Below are 17268 nucleotides of genomic sequence, written 5' to 3'. Positions count from 1 at the left end.
GTTATTCTGTATTTGCAAGTATGACAACAGGTCATGCGGTAAAATGGTGATTATTATTCGGTCTTGAAGTTTTTGTTTGTTTTCATTCCACAAACATTCCTAAACACAGGACCACTTTGGCAAATCTTCCTTTGCTATCATTTAAGATATATGTCCAAGTCTGAGAATGTATCTTCTGTACATTTATATTGTGTAATGGATGAAAATCACAAAATGGTTTTAGTAGCAAGAGAATACATACATACAAGAATATATGATGAAATGGGAACAAAGTGGACCGTTACCTTTCTTTGATATTTTTATAGGAAAGGCACAGTTTGATTATCAATGACTACAAAATACAAGGTCATTTTTACTGCTTTTGGTGACATATGTGTAGTTAAGACAAAAGGCAATCGAGCAGATTGGTTATCTGTTGTGGAAAAATGACACATTCTGTCTGGAAAGATATTTCAGTTAGACTTCAATTAAACTACATATATGTCCATTTGCTAATGATGTTGTTGCTTTGTTGGATTTGGTTTAATTTGGCTTAAAATGGTCGTATCTAGCAGATACAGAAGGACTTAGAAAAAGGAGGAAGAAGATACTTTTCTGGGAGAATGCAGAGTCTAACAAACCGTTGTCGTGCCAAAATCTGATCCCTTGCTAAATCTGCCCTCCTTTTTTTTTTTTTTTTTTTTTTTTGGACTAATTTATTTAAGTAAGCCAAAACATTAACTCATGCATGGAGGTTTTTATCAGTCACTGTATTGATAATAAAGATGTTTAAAGCTTATTTTTTATTTCCCGGTGGGAAGATATTTGTAACATTTGATAATAAGGATTAAACATGGGCTGAGAGATGATTTCAGATGCTGATCCTACAGCTAGAATTCAGGGTGAGTACATCACGGGTTATGGCGTCCAAACAAACCAACGTATGACAAGCTTCACACTTTCTGTAAAATGTAATGAAAATAGAATTAAAGACGAATCTTATCCGGCTAAATAAGGCCAGCTTAACCTTTTTATGGGCTTAACTATGACATCTATCTGACCACACACCCCTTACCTGTTGCTGTAGTAGATCTCTAATTTTGCAGGATTTCTAACTTGATTCCTTTGGATTCTGTTACATAAACATGTTTGACTCCTGTCAGGACTCAGGACCAATCAGAGAGATGATTTCTGACCTGCATCCATATGGTCTCGGCCATATTTATTGGTTCATAACAACTCGTATCCTTGTGGACGTGAGAACGGCGTCTGGAGGCTTTGGAGTGAAATAGAGCAGAAATGAATCAAAGGTTGGGGCAACGCTGGTCTCATTCACGCCACATTGTTTTCCAGGAAGCTTTGATCTGCTGCTTTTGAGAAGGTGACAGAAGAAGAAGGAGGAGCATCCAGACTTTGATTGCTGACGGAGTCGTGAAAGAAAGCGTTTGTTCTTTACTTGGCTGATGAAACTTGAGTAAATAATTTATCACTTGCACACCGCCTGGCGTCGACTCGCAGAGGTTCTGCGGAGGGCATCCTAACTTTATTTAAGGTGTTGTCAGAAGTAAGGTAATTATCCTGCGTTGGCTCAAACGTTGGTGAATTGGTATTCAGTTGGGAAGACTGAGCATCGGGCACATAAACACTCGCACTCCTGCTTTTATTCCCCCTCCAGCTTCGCCCTCTTTGAACCCAAATTAATAGCCTCTTTTACTGCATCACATAGAATATGAACCTCTCCCTCTCTCTCTGCATTCTGCAAATCAATCTTAATTGCTAAATACTTGCATTTCCAGAGTTGTTAAGCAAACTGCGCGTGGCAGTAAACACCAAATTGCTGTCCAACGGCTGCCTCTGGGTGAGCCAGGAGCTCTTCCCGGCTGTCCCAGGAGAAGAATTAGATCATTTCATCGGTTACCTGCCACAGTCTGTTCTTTACTTATATATCCTCACTCCACGCTGATGAATCGGGTTTCATTTCTGCACTCTGAAAGATGGAATACACTGGAAAAAATACCCCTCCAAAAATAAGTAAAAAAACAACAAATACAAGACGTTTTGCTTGAAATAAGCAAAAAAATCTGCCAATGAAACTAGTGAAAATCGGCTTGTCAAGATTTCTTGAAATAAGATGTGATATTTAGGACATTTGAGATAAAAGTGATCTTGAAATTAGCTCAAAAACCTCTTCAAATGTAAAAAAAAAAAAAAAAGCTTGTTTCATATGATATGTGACTCAAAACAATTTGTTTTCAAGATTTTCCAGATGTATTGTCTTCAAACAAGTCCCTATATCTGGCTGAAATAGTACTTGTTAGGCAGTTGTGTCTTATATTAAGTGTAATGAGATATTTTGACTAGAAATGAGACAAATATACTTGGTAAGACTTTGACTTTTTTTTTCCAGTGTAGGCGCTTGGTTCCCCGGCCCAAATGGTTCACATCTGGCCGTTTCTCGTCACATTTTCACCATTAATCTGTCTTTAATTCTCTCCTGCTGCATTAGCCGTGCAGCCTCATCATCAGTAACTGCTTTTTAATTTTCTTATTTTCAAGCTCTCTGTGGTGGCACTCTTTACATTCTTGAGCCCCTCAATTCTGTAGCTCCATCAGTTTGTTCTCCTGGTGGGATTTCCATTGATTTTTAAACCAGACGCTGGCTGTAATTCTGCACCTAAGTGACCAAGCCCCCCTCTCAAAGAGGAATCGCCTACAGTCCTTATCTTTTCCACATACATGTCTCTCCTCGCTGTTGAATCTAAATTGAAACGAGCTCTGGACTGATTGTGTTTAGACGAAGGAGCCGATAAGACCGCTCAGGGTGTGCATGCAGGGTTTGGTCTATGCAACCTCTGGTGCTTTGCTCCGTGTTTTCTGCTCAACTCTCCAGAAATGAAAGGTATTGGAAAACTACAAATCAATCCTCTGAATATCAGACATATACTGCATTTCAGCTTGAAAGGTTTAGAAAGTTGGCAGCTGCTGCGTACGCTGCCCCTGAGAGCTTAATGCGCTTATAATGCAGGCAAGAAGCCAAAACACGGGGCAGCTAAGAAGATATTCATAACAATTTGACAAGACATTTGGCATTGAATAAAATGGTCTGAAAACAGAAAGTCTGTACACCAGAAATAATGCTGTCAAACATATTTATGGAGTTATCCTGAGGAAAAGAGAGAAAATAATCAATCTAAACACTAAAAGATGCTGCAAATGGAGAGATGAAAGGAGTAAACATGGCTGGGACACGATGTTGTTGCCACGGCAACTTGTGACATGATGACTGATGGTTATTTAAATGGAGTAATCGATGGTGGTGTTCGCAAATAATTTGATTGTTGCGTTAGTTTCAGAAGCCGCACGACGAGCATGTACAACCCTAACGGGGTAAATCAGTCAAACTCACACTTCGATGCAGAGGGAACCGCTCTTCAGCTGCGTTTTTCCGTTCTCCATCTCATGTCCACATGAGGTCCAGCTGATGGTGGTAATGAAGTTTCACAATATCAGCAGCTTTTAAAGGTACACAACAAAAAAGTTTGTTTTGTTTAGGAAAAGAACAAAGTTAAATTAAATGAGCTGGAAGAATCTTAAGTAACAGCCAAGGTAGGAAATATTCCAAGGAAAGATGCACCAGACCATCCCACAATTCCCTTTTATAGTGTTTTTATCCAGTCATACTAACTGTGATTCATGTGAATATATATGAGCAGCCTGTGACAACACAATGTTGTTTGTTGATCTAAAATATAGAAAATTTATCATCAAACCAGATGTATACGACATATTTTTAGACAATTTTCATGTAGCAGTGTGATCATATTGCAACAGACCAAGTACCTAAAGCTAATTTCTTAAACAGTTTCAGTGCTGCGGATGCTCCGTTTGCCACCTTTCTTTCACCCCGCGGCGTCTTTATAATATACTATGAGAGGTATTTCTTTACATTTTTAATCTTTGGAGTGGAGGTCAGACTTTAAAGCCTGTAAAATCAACCTGATGAGCCAGTGACAGTTTAGTAGTTGCATGCGAGGAGGAACTGGCGAGCGCATACTGCCAATGAGATGTGCTTCATCACCCATATGCACAGACGCTCGTGTTTTTAGAGCATTATTTGTAATATTTGTGCCATTTCTTTTCAGATTTTGTTCTAATTCCTGCTGCTTGGTGGAGTTTTCATTGAAAGAATTGCGTGCCTGTAATGTGAAGCTCAGGGCCGCTGTAGTTGTCCGTCTGGGGGTCACAGCAGTTATAATGGAGTTCACCAAAGTCGTGCCACTGCAGAAACAATGAATCCGAACTCCATCTTCCACAAACTCTTGAGTTTTGCCAGGTAATAACTCTATCTTCATGGGTCCGATGCTCCTCTTGTAAAAGATTTTCACATTTGTTTCGTGAAGCCGCGCTTCTCTTGAGCATATTGAAGTAAAAGTGAATCATGGTGCAGGCAGTTTGGGAAATTTCTCTGGACATTTCAATATTCTTTCATTTTATTTTTCCACGACTGTATGTTGCTTCTACTCTGACTCGCTGTCATTCGAGTCCTCAGCTGCTTTCCTTCACAAAGCAGCAAGCTTATAAAACCGTGTCCTTTCAAACCTGCAGGATGCAAGTGTTTGATGTGCAAAAGGAAGGTTTTTAACCCTCAATAATAAAGCTTACTTTTGTGAGTTGGCCAAACCCCCTTTGTTGCAGTGATATTTTCCACAGCAGTGCACTTCCTTTCAAGCTTGCATAGCAGTTTGCCCTCAAAGGAAGCCAACGTGGGATGGTTGGGATTAACCGGGAGGTCATGGTGTGAGATCAGCATCATCACCAGAGTCGGAGTCGGTGCTGGACCTCTGAAATGATCGTGTGGCTGAATGAGAGCAAATCCCCGCAGCCGAGCAGGCTCTAAGAGCTCGTCGAGAGGCTGTTGGAGCAGCAGATTCATGCCCATGCACATCACTGGTGTAATGTGCACACGTCCACACACATTCAAGCATGTAATGTTGATTTTTCAGGGGATTATTAAAGTAGCAAGACATCAAGGATTTAGTTGGACCACCTCTTGTATAGTTGATATTTGGCAGGGTTCTTTTTTTTTTTTTCTTCCGTTTGGGGTGTTACTCTCACATCATGAGTTGTGTTTTAGTGCCGCAGGCTGAAAACTGTTAGCTTAAAGCATAAAATGCATTAGGCTGTTGGGGTCATTTCACTCAATTTTCTGCCTGTAATTTACACATCGGAGGGTTTGAAAGCACGAGCTGCACGGATTCAGCAGCTGAAAAAGTACGGACTGCCTTAAAGGGCTAGTTCGCCTCTTTTGACATGAAGCTGTATGACATCCCATATCAGCAACATCATTTATGAACATTTTCTTACCCCCTGCTGCGTCCTGTGAGCCGAGTTCCAGCCTCGTTTTGGCTTTGACGAAGGTAGTCCGGCTAGTTGGCTGGGGTTTAAAAAATAAAGCGTTTTGCTTCTCAAAACAATATGCGTTCAAAAGAGTAATACATTTGCATCATAAAATTGTTCTCCAGGAAAAAGTCAGACCTCACAATCGCTTGGCGCTATTTTCTCTCCCTTCGTATCACTGCCTGCTGTGTAAACCGTCCAGACCGAAGTGCAGACCGAGCAGTAAACACTATAACAGGCGCGGCTGTCGGCAGGCGACAGCAGGCAGTGATACTAAGAGAGAGAAAATAGGGCCAAGCGATTGTGAGGTCTGACTTTTTCCTGGAGAACGATTTTGTGATGCAAATGTATTACTCTTTTGAACGCATATTGTTTTGAGAAGCAAAACGCTTTATTTTTTAAACCCCAGCCAACTAGCCGGACTACGTTCGTCAACGCCAAAACGAGGCCGGAACTCTGCTCACAGGACGCAGCAGAGGGTAAGAAAATGTTCATAAATGATGTTGCTAATATGGGATGTCATACAGCTTCATGTCAAAAGAGGCGAACTATCCCTTTAATGCATCCCCTGTTTGAATGGAGGAGGCAGGAAATTCAGTTTTTAGTTTTTAGGATTCCTGCGTTGCTGCTCCATCCTGTTTCCTCATCATCGCCCACTATCTTTCCTCCTCGGACACTTTATGCAGCTCTGCTCTGCTCAGCTTCTTCCCTTGATGGCTTCTGACCAGCAGGGATAAGATGGAGAGGTATCCGTTTTCAAGCTGATGTCCTTTGGCTTAATGAATAATTCGTCACCTCGGTCCATCTATCCTTTAGCCGTAGGACCCTATGCTGCAGGGTTCAGTGTCTGTTAGTGTAAATATGCATTTGAGCCATTTGAGCGGCAGCTGCCAGTGGCTTTCCTCTTGTTTCAGTGGCACATAATGTGGCTTCTTTCAGGGCCGTGTGGAAGAATCACATCTGCCTGCCTGTGTATGTTTTTTGAGCTGTGTTCCACCCAAAAAAAGTGGAGGAATTCAGCTGGATTTTACTGCTGCATATATTAATGATACAGCCACTGAGTTATGCTCTGTGATATGAGGAAAATCTGAAGTAACGGACACCAAGTGTTGAGGATAATGAGGGTCGAGGGGCTTCACTTCTTACTGTTGAGGATTCCTACAGATCTCTGTTAGTTTAGGTGTAGAAAAGGTGGCCCTAAAAGGCAAATGAAAGAGTGGGAGTTCAGATAATATCTATCCAGCTACTGACTGATATTTTGGGGTTTTGCTCCAGTTTCCGAGTTACTGATGCTTAAAAGCATCTCTAATTGTTTTGTGGCATCTGTTTCAACCTGATCCTGTTTTAGGGTACAGGTAGTGGTGTTAACTGGGTGAAAACAAAGCCCAGTAATTCTCCGGTCATTTAAAACCACAAAAGCAACATGTACTGTGCACGTGCCAGCTAAAAAAACACTGTTAACCAGTATGTTCATACTCCGCCATTTGCAAATAGAAGCTAAACAAAAGATAAGGGGGAAAAACTTGCTCGCTCATCTATTTAAAAAAAAAAAAAAAAAAAAAAAAGGAATTAATTTTGCTTCAGAATTTAAACGAGGTGCGAGTAAACGAGTGATTTATAAATTTAAGAGTCTGGTTGGTGTACACAAGTGCTTTTTTAAAAAGAGGACATTATTGTGAAGCTAAAATCCTTCTGAAGGTAAAATAACTGCAGTGGATCCACTTAACTGCAACAAAACATGGCCGTGCGGCAGATGAAGTCTTTACTTTTGGGACCCTTTGGTGTCCCTCGGGTTAAATTGACATAAACCATGAACATATTTTGTCTTTATCTCAATTTCAAACAACTGAAATAATATATGTTTAATGAATACAATCAGTCTCTTCTAGAACACAATTAACAATGAAAGTGTGACTGCTCTTTTTGTCATAAGGTTATAATTGATGTTAAAAATCCACTATACTCAATACTTGGGTGTCATAAATCATGCTTATCTTGGAGAATACATGGAAGCTTTTCAGAGACATTGGCCCTCATTTATCAAGCCGTCGTAGAAAGCATCGTTGATATGAGCGGAGAACTCGTCGTACGCAGAGGCTCAAGTGAGATTTACGGAACATGCGTACCACACCAATCCCATCGTAAGACCGAGCGGCTGTTGATAAATCCGGCGGCTGAAATCCATCGTAATGATCCTAACCACGCCTTCTAAAAAAGGCTGCACCTCTAGAATTTGCGACATGGATAGACGAAAGGCGGCAAAGAAACGCTGTCAACGCTGTAAATCGCAGACCGGACGAGGTATGTATTTTCCCCTACTGTGATGGTCAATAAAATGTGCTAAACTCCAGATTAAATGAAATCTAAAATTGAACGATGTTTTACTTTTTCTCCAATAAGATCAGGAAGAAGTGGTCCGATATGAAATTTGCCACCAAAGAAGGTCGCAGAGCTCTCCGACGCAGCATGTCACAAACGGGGGGGGGGGGGGGAGCTCCGATCCAGGTTTGGATTTGAGTGCCTTGGAGGAGAGGGTGGCTGGCCTGATCGGAGCTACGTCTTTGCGTATGCGCAGTGTTAAAGCGCCTCTCCTGTACGGCTCATAAGCCACTCATCATTTATTCGAAAGAAATCCTGGCGGTCCCGGAACACTCTCTCGCGCCTGCTGTGCGCGTTCAGGTCCTCTAACAAAGCCAGATCTGCCATCGTTTCGCCATTACCGCACCGCTAGAATCACCTCTTAAATAGGCGGTTGAATAATGAGCCATCACTCTTCCAATTACGGAGTTGTACTTGTTTAATTTATTTAATTTGCGTTTATGTTTATATTTATGTTGAAGTCAAATAAAACATGGGCCTTCTTTGAAGTGATAAGTCTGTAATTTTAACCTAGAGATTTGTTGCGACTCATGAGGCACGCACTAGTGACGCTGCTGTTTATGTATGCTATTGCAGTCACCGCAAGTCCAAATGGAAAAGTGCGCACACGGCCTCAGACCTGTCGTGGCGATTTCATCTTTCCTGCGCTCACGATGGATTTGATAAATGCCAACCTTTGCGCAGAAAAGAACGTACACACGACTTACGCATGTTTTTCGTCTTACGCAAGTTTGATAAATGAGGGCCATTGTGACTTTAAAAATTGCTCTCCCTGCCTCAGCATCCCGCAGACTTTCAGTCGACTCCCCTCTTGACCTGTAGACACCAGCAAGGATGAGGATGCCAAAGTAGGCATGCAGATGCATGATGTCTATCTATTTCCACTGGTCACATGGGATGGATACCATTCAATTTCTCCATGCTTAGACAAATATGTCTGTGAGGCTCTTCCAGCCACCTGTGGTGCTCCTTGTGGTGTATATTTCAGATTGAGATCTAAATTATCCTCGTATTTGCAGACATCTTCCTCCTCTGACTCTCTTCAGATATGAGTTCCAAAGCCCACTGGCAGCTAAATCTTTTGCTCATACTGATGCTGGAAGACTGTAATTTAGAGGTATTTATCTCTGTGTCTCACCCGCTTGATGTGCAGGTGTAAATCATATAGAGCGAGAAACTTTTTTTAATTTTTACAATGTTATGGAATTACATCTAAAAAAAGAAAGTTGGAACAAACAGCCTCTGTGTGCTTTGACAATAATAATGTAACATTGTGTGTGTCTGTGTATACTTGTCAAAATTTTTTGGTTTGTACATGTTTGTCACAGAAAATAAGCAAAGGCTGTTGAGTTTCAGGTAGAAAAAATGAATGCTTGTACCATTTTTCTTTTGAAAATTTTAAACAGGTCAATTTGACCCAAATACCATACATGGGTTAAGAAGTGAAAGGGTTTGCAGCCTCCAAATGAAGGGTAAAAATGGCTTCCATGAGATCCATGACACATTGGAAAATGTTTTTTTTTTTTTTTTTTCTTTTAAAAAAAGCCTTTGTCAATGATTAAAATCTAAATATTCCTCTGATGGAACTCACAAAGGGTCATGTTGTAAAAAAGGCTCCCTTCAGCTGACCCACCGCCCCTTCCTCATGATGCAGACTCTGTTAAATGATGGATTTAATAATGACGTCAGTCTCCTTCAGGCTGTTTGGACTGGACAGGATTGATGGAGCACCTTAAGTTTCAAATGAGCCACTTAAGTAGTTCTTAACAAATTATTAATCAATAGATGACAAACCTCCGTTGCATTATTCAATTTAAAAGATGTAGGCATCACCCTTTAGCTTTTTCATCGGCACCTGAAAGCCTCTTGGTGTCCACCGCTCCCCCTCCATATGTAGAGAATGTGAAGGCACTTTAAGCTGTGCATGCTGGGATCACTCTGCCGTTTCCTCTCTGCTTAATTTTTGTTTTGTTTGGCAAAAAAATGGCCAAATCAAGTGGAGATGGAGAAGGAAAAGAGAGTGGAGAGAGCGACATCATTAGATGCATTTTAACTACACCGCTGAATGCATCGTCTGCTAATTAACAGGCTGAAATCTGACTCCTTTTTTATTTAACTAAACTCATTTTAATGCTTGAAATAAACTCTGTTGTGTTTCTTTCACAGAGTCGTATGCTGTGGCTTTATGTTGATGATAAAGATGGGTTTTGATGTTGAAACTCATATGTTTAGCATTTGCTTATGTGCATGTGCAACGCACCCATAAAGCCAGCAGGAATGCAACAGTGCGACGCCAACATGCAGGCGACTGTACTGATAATGGATGTTGGAGGGCTCGACTTTTGTCACACGCGGGTATCTGTTTGCTTAAATCTCTAAAAGAAAATCTTATTTCCCATTTCATCCGTCAGCAGCAATTTTTTTCTGTTTGTGGAAAACCATTTACAGCGATGCCTTTCAACAGTCCCTGAGGAGAACTAATAATCCCGTGCGAACATTATCTTGTGTACAAAAGATGAAAAATTAGGGTTCCTCAGGGGCTCCATGTGCCTCTAGAACTGCTTTTATCTCCTTTTGGCTGTTTACTGGATTATATTTAATACTTATTTATCACATGATAAACAGTCGGGCATTCGGTTTGAGTCAAGTTCCACTAAATCAAGAATACAGTATATGGAGGTGATCGCCGCCTGTTTCTAGCTAGAAAATGGAGGAATAAGAACACACAAATTTGAAATCTTCCACATCGAATACGAGCTGCTTTTATTTTGTCCTTTTTATAAAAGACGGATTGAATGGATCTGTTTTTATTCAGGGGTTGAGCGTTTTTTGCTCAATTAAGTCCCTGTTTCAGCTGTGCTACTTTAGAATTTTTATTTATGAAAAATCTGTATAAAGAGAAGGTCAGACGGAATAGAAGTGGATGGTGTGATGCAGCCAAACCTGTGCCTGTTGTGTTAGTTGTTCATGTTTAAATAGACAGGATTCATTTTTCCTGCTGTGAGGATTTGGGTCCTTTTTAAATATTGTGAAAAGCTCCTGTTGCATTGATGTTCTGCTCTAGTTCGTTTGTTCATCCTCCTCCGGTTCATGGCACTGCCCAACTTTGCCATTGTACAAATGTATTGTAAAGAATCTTCTGTCAGAAATGTCGGCGTCACGTAATGTTTAAGAGGTTTAAGGCACGCAGGAGCAGAGTAAGCTGAAGCTATTATTGCATGCTGAAAAAGCACAGACTCGACTACCTTCACTATAGAGCAGAGATATTCATTGCGCGGCTCCTCAAGCTTTAATTGGCGGCTCGCACTCGCATAGTAGCTTATAACTATATGGTAACAATAACAATAAATCTTTTCAAATAACACACAGCAAATACTGCACAGTATTAAGTATTTTTATTAAGTTTGCGTTTTTGTAGTATTAAGTATTTTTATTGAGTATTAATTAAGGCTTAATGGTGTTTCCTAAAGGGGGCTCTGTTAAACCTGGCAACGCAGCCCGCTTAAACCACCTCACACCTGACCGCAGCGCACGCTAGCTCCTTTGGCCAGCGCGAGATGCAGGCACAATGGATCGGTTTTTAATTAAAAAAGGACAAAAACCAGCACAAAAACCATGCTCATCCTGAATGTCTCACTATGATTACAACAACAAACTACAAATACTACATGAAGAAAGTCAAGGACATGCATGCCAGCTTCCACTCATCCCAGTATTAAGGTAAATGTGGTCTTAATTGAAAATGTATTGGCTGTGTTGTTTCTTTTTTTGTGGGATGTTTTATATGTAGAAATGCATATTTCCAAAAGGGGACTTTAGTATGTTGTGGTAAAAGTGGCTCTTCCTTGATTTTTCTCTGCCAAAGTGGCTCTTGTGAAAATAATAGTGAGTATCACTGGCTTGGAGCATGTTTGGCATGTTCATGTCAAGTGTGGTAAAATGGCTCCAGGTCTCACTCTGCAGGAACAGTCAGACTGGCCGGTTTCGACGTGAGTGGATCAATATTTAAGTCGTTGGGTGGATCGTTGGTGTGAAGCTGAGGTTGCTGCTTCTGGCAGACTGCAGACAATTTCAGCCCCCCCCCACCTGCTGTGCGTTTCACTCTGCATCAGCACAGCAAATCTGGAATGACAGAGTTCAGGACGCCTGTCCTACAAACGAGGACGTCAAAACGGAGCGTGAAAGAAGTGCACTTAAAAAGCACTCGTGACACGCTGTGCATCAAATGTTGCTTCATATCATTTAAGACTGACTTGTTGCACATAAAGACAAAACCATCAATTGAGGGAGGGGGGGGTACAGTCTGGAAAATGACTCCATTAAATTAAATTCTTAATATAGGTCATCTTGGAGGAGAGGAAAAACCCAACGATTCCATTTGAGTAAATTGAGTTTAGAGTCTTGAAAGCTCGCCTTTCACTAAAGGAAACATCCAGTGCAGGGAAACTCAGTGGGGATGGTTCTCTGCCCCGACCTTTTAAGGACACAGGACGGCCAGGAGGATAAAAAAACCCTGTTTTTTACAGAGTATGTCAACAGAAAACAAACTGTAGAATACAGAGCCAGATGGCTCGGCAACAACCGAGCCCCCCCACAGTTCCACAGACTTGTGGAATAAATGCCAGCTGTTGCACATCAAGCCCCAAATCAAGATGTTGCCTGAAGATCCGATATTTCTTCAGTCAAGTTAAAGTGAGGCCAATTATTAGAAGTGGAAACGCTGTTTCCTTTGTACGACGGGTCCAGTTTACTCGAGTATATCATCCCGTATACAGCAGCGTTCAGATGATGGACTCATGGGTCTGTTTTTAATAGGGATGCACCTATATTTCGATCGGATATCGGTACCGATATGGAAGAAAATTTGAGATCGGGTATCGGTGACAATGGGTCGATCCAAATCTGCCGAGGTTTTTTTTTATTATTATTATTTTTTTTTTAATTGTCTTTCCCTTGTCCTGTCCAGCATTGGTATTAATCCAAGGGCCTTCTGCCCCCTTTAGGGGTGAAAAAAGTTGGGACTACCTCTGTTTTTTAATTTTGTTTTTACCAAGCTAGAGAAGCTATTGTTTTGTTCAGATGCTTTTTTTTTAATGGATGTTTAATTCCCATTTGCACTAAACTATATAAAGAGCTGATTGCTATTTATTTTGAAAGTCTACCAACCTGTAGTGGCGATTGTTTGTCAAACCAAACAAGCCACTACTGAACTGGGGTTGGGTTTCGTACGCAGGCAAAAAAGAAGTCCAATGTCCAATACCTGAAGATTGAGTTTTGATGGTTTATTTTTCCAGCTGGCAAGCAAATAATACAGATACAACTTTTCTTTGTCCTCTGCTGCTTCTCCTGCTCTGGTAAAAAACCATAGGCCCCACCCCAATCCATCCTGGTCCTATACCAGTCCCTATACTTATAGGGAATGGACCCATAGTTCTTCCTGTCTAACTTAAAACAAAGAAACAAAAAACAAACAATTATTAACCTACAAATAAACTCTGTAAATAACCCCCCAAAATATAAAGTAACCCAAGAATAAATTTGAACAAAATTCAAAGTAATGAAGATGAGGAATAAATAGCTCCAACACAACCAATCAAGTGAAGCTATTGTTTTTTTTTCTCAATTTCAGCTCATTTATTATTTAATATTTTGTTTTACATTGGAGTTTGAATCCCTAATTGCACTGACTGAACCAGTTAAACTTGTTATATTTTTTTTTATGGTTAAGATTTTTTTTACTGCTGCACAATTATTAAATATATTTATTATTAAATATATTTTTTTAAAATAGGAAATAAATGTTTAAGTCAAGTCTGATTTTGCCTTGCACAAAAGAATGATCCCAGTCTTTTCCACACAATGAAACTTGGCGTTTGTAACCATAATTCCACACTGTTTTTTTTGTATCGGCCCATTCTAAACCTCAGATATCGGTATCAGAGGTTTTTAACGTGAAGCTTCCAGCAGCATGTTGTCTTTTAAGCTGCAATGTGATGGAAGAAAGCTTGAAGAAAAAGTGTCAAAAAACAGATTATTACAAACGAGGTCTTTCTTTGTGTGAATGCACAGCCAGGCTGGGGGTTTCTGAGCAGGCAGCGTAAGGGACTGTTAAACCATTTGTGTTAACTGGATCTGTCGAATCTAAACTCGGATGCACCACACCGTCAGAAAATGAAGACGTCAAGCCCCTTTTCACTGGGAACAAACAAACAAAAAAAGAATCTTCACGGATGTATAACGGGCTAAATATGGAACACAAGACTCCAATCAAGCTGAAAGGAAGGCTGTCGGGTTGTGGTCTCAGAGGTAGCTGCCTCTAATCTAGTTATGAGAAGGGGAATTAAGGATAAACGCCTGAGGTTAGATAAGACTACGCCAGAATTTCACAGAGAATGAGTCGAGCTCTGCATATTACCAGGACCTCGCATGAATACTTTGATCACACCTTTGTTTTCGCTCTTCTGTCTTACCATCAGCCAGACGTGAGACAAATGAATATAGCAGAGGAGTTTTATGCAACAAATTACCCAGAAAGCTTTAACCAAGACTCATTTTTTAAACTTCACTTCACAAACTTAATAGCTTGGAAATAAATATAACGATGATGACGTCGCTGTCGGACGCATTTCTGAGCTTCACCCTGGAGAATCGTGTGAGGTGACGCCACTTCTTTGGTGTTGGGGAGCTTTAAAAAGCATGGTTAGTTCTCCATCATTTCTTTAATCCATTTAGTTAGCCGTGCAATTTGTAGTGTTAACACTGATGTATTATCAGCCCCAGGCTTCCTTAATGGAGTTGCCACTTAATTACCACAGAGACCCACTTAAGCCCAGCGAGCGATCAAAAAGAAACGCGTAAGCAGAACCCACGATCTGACATTTGTTTGCACGGAGAAGTGCAGGAGCAGACATTTCCATAACCGTCTGTAGGTGAAGGTGTTGCTGTGTGGGTGCAAACAGAAACCCTGTCGTTATGCACCTCTCCCGCAGTAACGCAGGTGACCTCAACGCCTCCGGGAGCCGGCGGCGAAGGGTCAGAGGTCACGTGGTATATATAAACAGGTGTCAAGTGCTATGATGGAAAACCAGGGACACATGAGCCTGAGCTGGAAACCCAGGAGCAGAAAGGTAATGGATGACTTAGCCCGTCACTGCGATGCCATGGTTTCAGGTTGTGCAAATTAAACCATCTCGTATGCAAGAGCTGACCTTTTTAGAGACGTAGATGCTTCCATGTGACCATGACCACGGGTCTTTTTTGTGATGCAACTATTCAACCAGTGCAGCTGTCACTTTCTTCTGTATTTCATGTCCAATCGATTTGATTTATGATGATTCTGGAAGCGCAAAGTTCATACATCTTCAAATTAAACTTTCTTTTTATCCGTCTCTTGGTGTTTTCTGAAGTGGGACGAGTGCATTCCAGTGATTCTGTGTTGTATAATTAAAACGATCTGACCTTACTTAACTAATCAGGCTCAGAAGTGAACAATGGGATGTCTTTGTCAAAGAGAAGATATATATATATATATATATATATATATATATAGCACTTTTCAGCAACAAGGCGATCCAAAGTGCTTTACAACACAGAAACAACAATCAGGTACAGAAATACAGAAATAAAAACATTTAAAAAAAAAAAAATCAAATACAGAACATCAATCAGGTAATTTTAGCTAACAGTAAGATTGGTATAACTATAACAGAGCAAACGTAAATTTAGCTAATAGTAGGATTGGTATAACTATAACAGGTCATTTGAGTAAACTAACAAAAGCTAACAAACATGGATAAACCTTCCTCTAAGAGGAGGCATTTAAAAAATATAGCTAATAACAGAACGGTTGGTATAATGAATGATAATAAATCTTTAAAAGACTTTCATCTGAGAGGAAATATTAAGGTTGATACAGTGGTAATAGGTCTTAATAGACCATTTGCATATGACTAAGTTTTCCTCCTAGTGAAGCATTAATAAGATCAGAAACGTGGATAAGCTTTCCTCTAAGAGGAAGCCTTTAAAAAGCCGTTCGATCGTCTATAATTAATGGGAATATTTTAAGGTCTATTATTTAACTTGGATAAAAAAAACTTTCATCTGAGAGGAAATATTAAGGTTTATACAGTGATAATAGGTCTTAATAGACCATTTGAATATGACTAAGTTTTCCTCCTAGTGAAGCATTAATAAGACAAATCTATTTGATAAGGGTAGAATGACAGAAGAAATACCACATTAGGGGAGAGGAAGAGAAAAAACCTGGTGGGTGGTTATTAGCTCCCGAGTCTGATTTCAGACCATCAGCCAGACTCACAATGCTTCTCGTTGCCAGATTCAGATCTGTAAACCGAAGCATCCGGCAACGGTGTCAGCAGAGACATTTAATTTACTTAAAAGAATGGATTTCATTTTCCTAAAGTGATGTTCAGTGTTATCGGAAGGATTTTCTCTCCTTTTAGAAGTTGGGTTGTGTTTAATCTTTGAGTGTAATAGTTAATCCTCTGCATACATGCAGGAAAAGTGAGCTTTATCGCTGTTTACGGCCTCAATTCCTCATGTTTTCTATCAGCATTTATTCCTCCTCCTGCCAACTATCCTTCTGGCGCTCTTCACTGTGATGCTCGTTTGTTTGTTTCACTTCTGTTATGCTGAATTTTTAAGTTTTCAAGCTCAATTTAGGTGTTTGAAGTCATTTTTTCTCCTACGCTTGCGGTCTTTATAGTTTTAAGTGGAGGTTATTGTATCTGATTGCCCTTTTTTAACATATTAATTCAATTAAATTCAGTTTATTATTATCTACAATACCAATTATCTACAAAAGCTAACTCGGGGCGTGTTACAGAAAGTAATCAAGTTCAGCACATTAAATCAGTCCAGGTAATTATAATTTAGTTTAATTCGGTTCAGTCTAATTTTGTCCAGTTAATTTTAGCTGTATTTAAAGAATACCAATTCTTAAAATGCATTGATTGAAAGGTAAGAAACCAACACGTCTCTGGGTTAATGTTGGGTTTTGAAATCTCTGCTCACGCGATGTGTTCTTTAATTTAAATTTTGTTCTGTTATCTTAAAAAGATCAGCGAGAGGATTATTTTTCCTGTTCTGGAACGAAGAGATTTAACAGACAGCTCCTGCCACTATAAACAGATAAACTATAAACTTCATCCTACAAGTTTTATACCGACTTCAAACAAGTCTGTGGCGGCTGGATGCTCGGTCCCCGTCCAGCGCCTCCTGCTGTGTGGTGTTTTCCCCCAAACCGATGCCTGTCTCCTGGTACTCCCCCCTCGGTGTTCCATTTAAAGTTTTAAAAAGGTTTCAACATTACAGTCTGCACCCAACTTTCTGCCATGTTGCGTCTCTGTGGGATGGAGGGCGAAGCTTTGAACCACGGAGGGGCCCAAAGGGAGCGCTGGTGGGTGGAAGAAATGAGTTTATCGTCCAGCTCTGATGAAAATTGTCTATCTGTTGCTCTGTCATGTTAAAACTGGTGAACATTTGGTCAGAAGC

This window comes from Odontesthes bonariensis, chromosome 12 (assembly GCF_027942865.1).
Source record: "Odontesthes bonariensis isolate fOdoBon6 chromosome 12, fOdoBon6.hap1, whole genome shotgun sequence".
NCBI lineage: Eukaryota > Metazoa > Chordata > Actinopteri > Atheriniformes > Atherinopsidae > Odontesthes > Odontesthes bonariensis.
Note: the sequence above shows the minus strand (reverse complement) of the source record.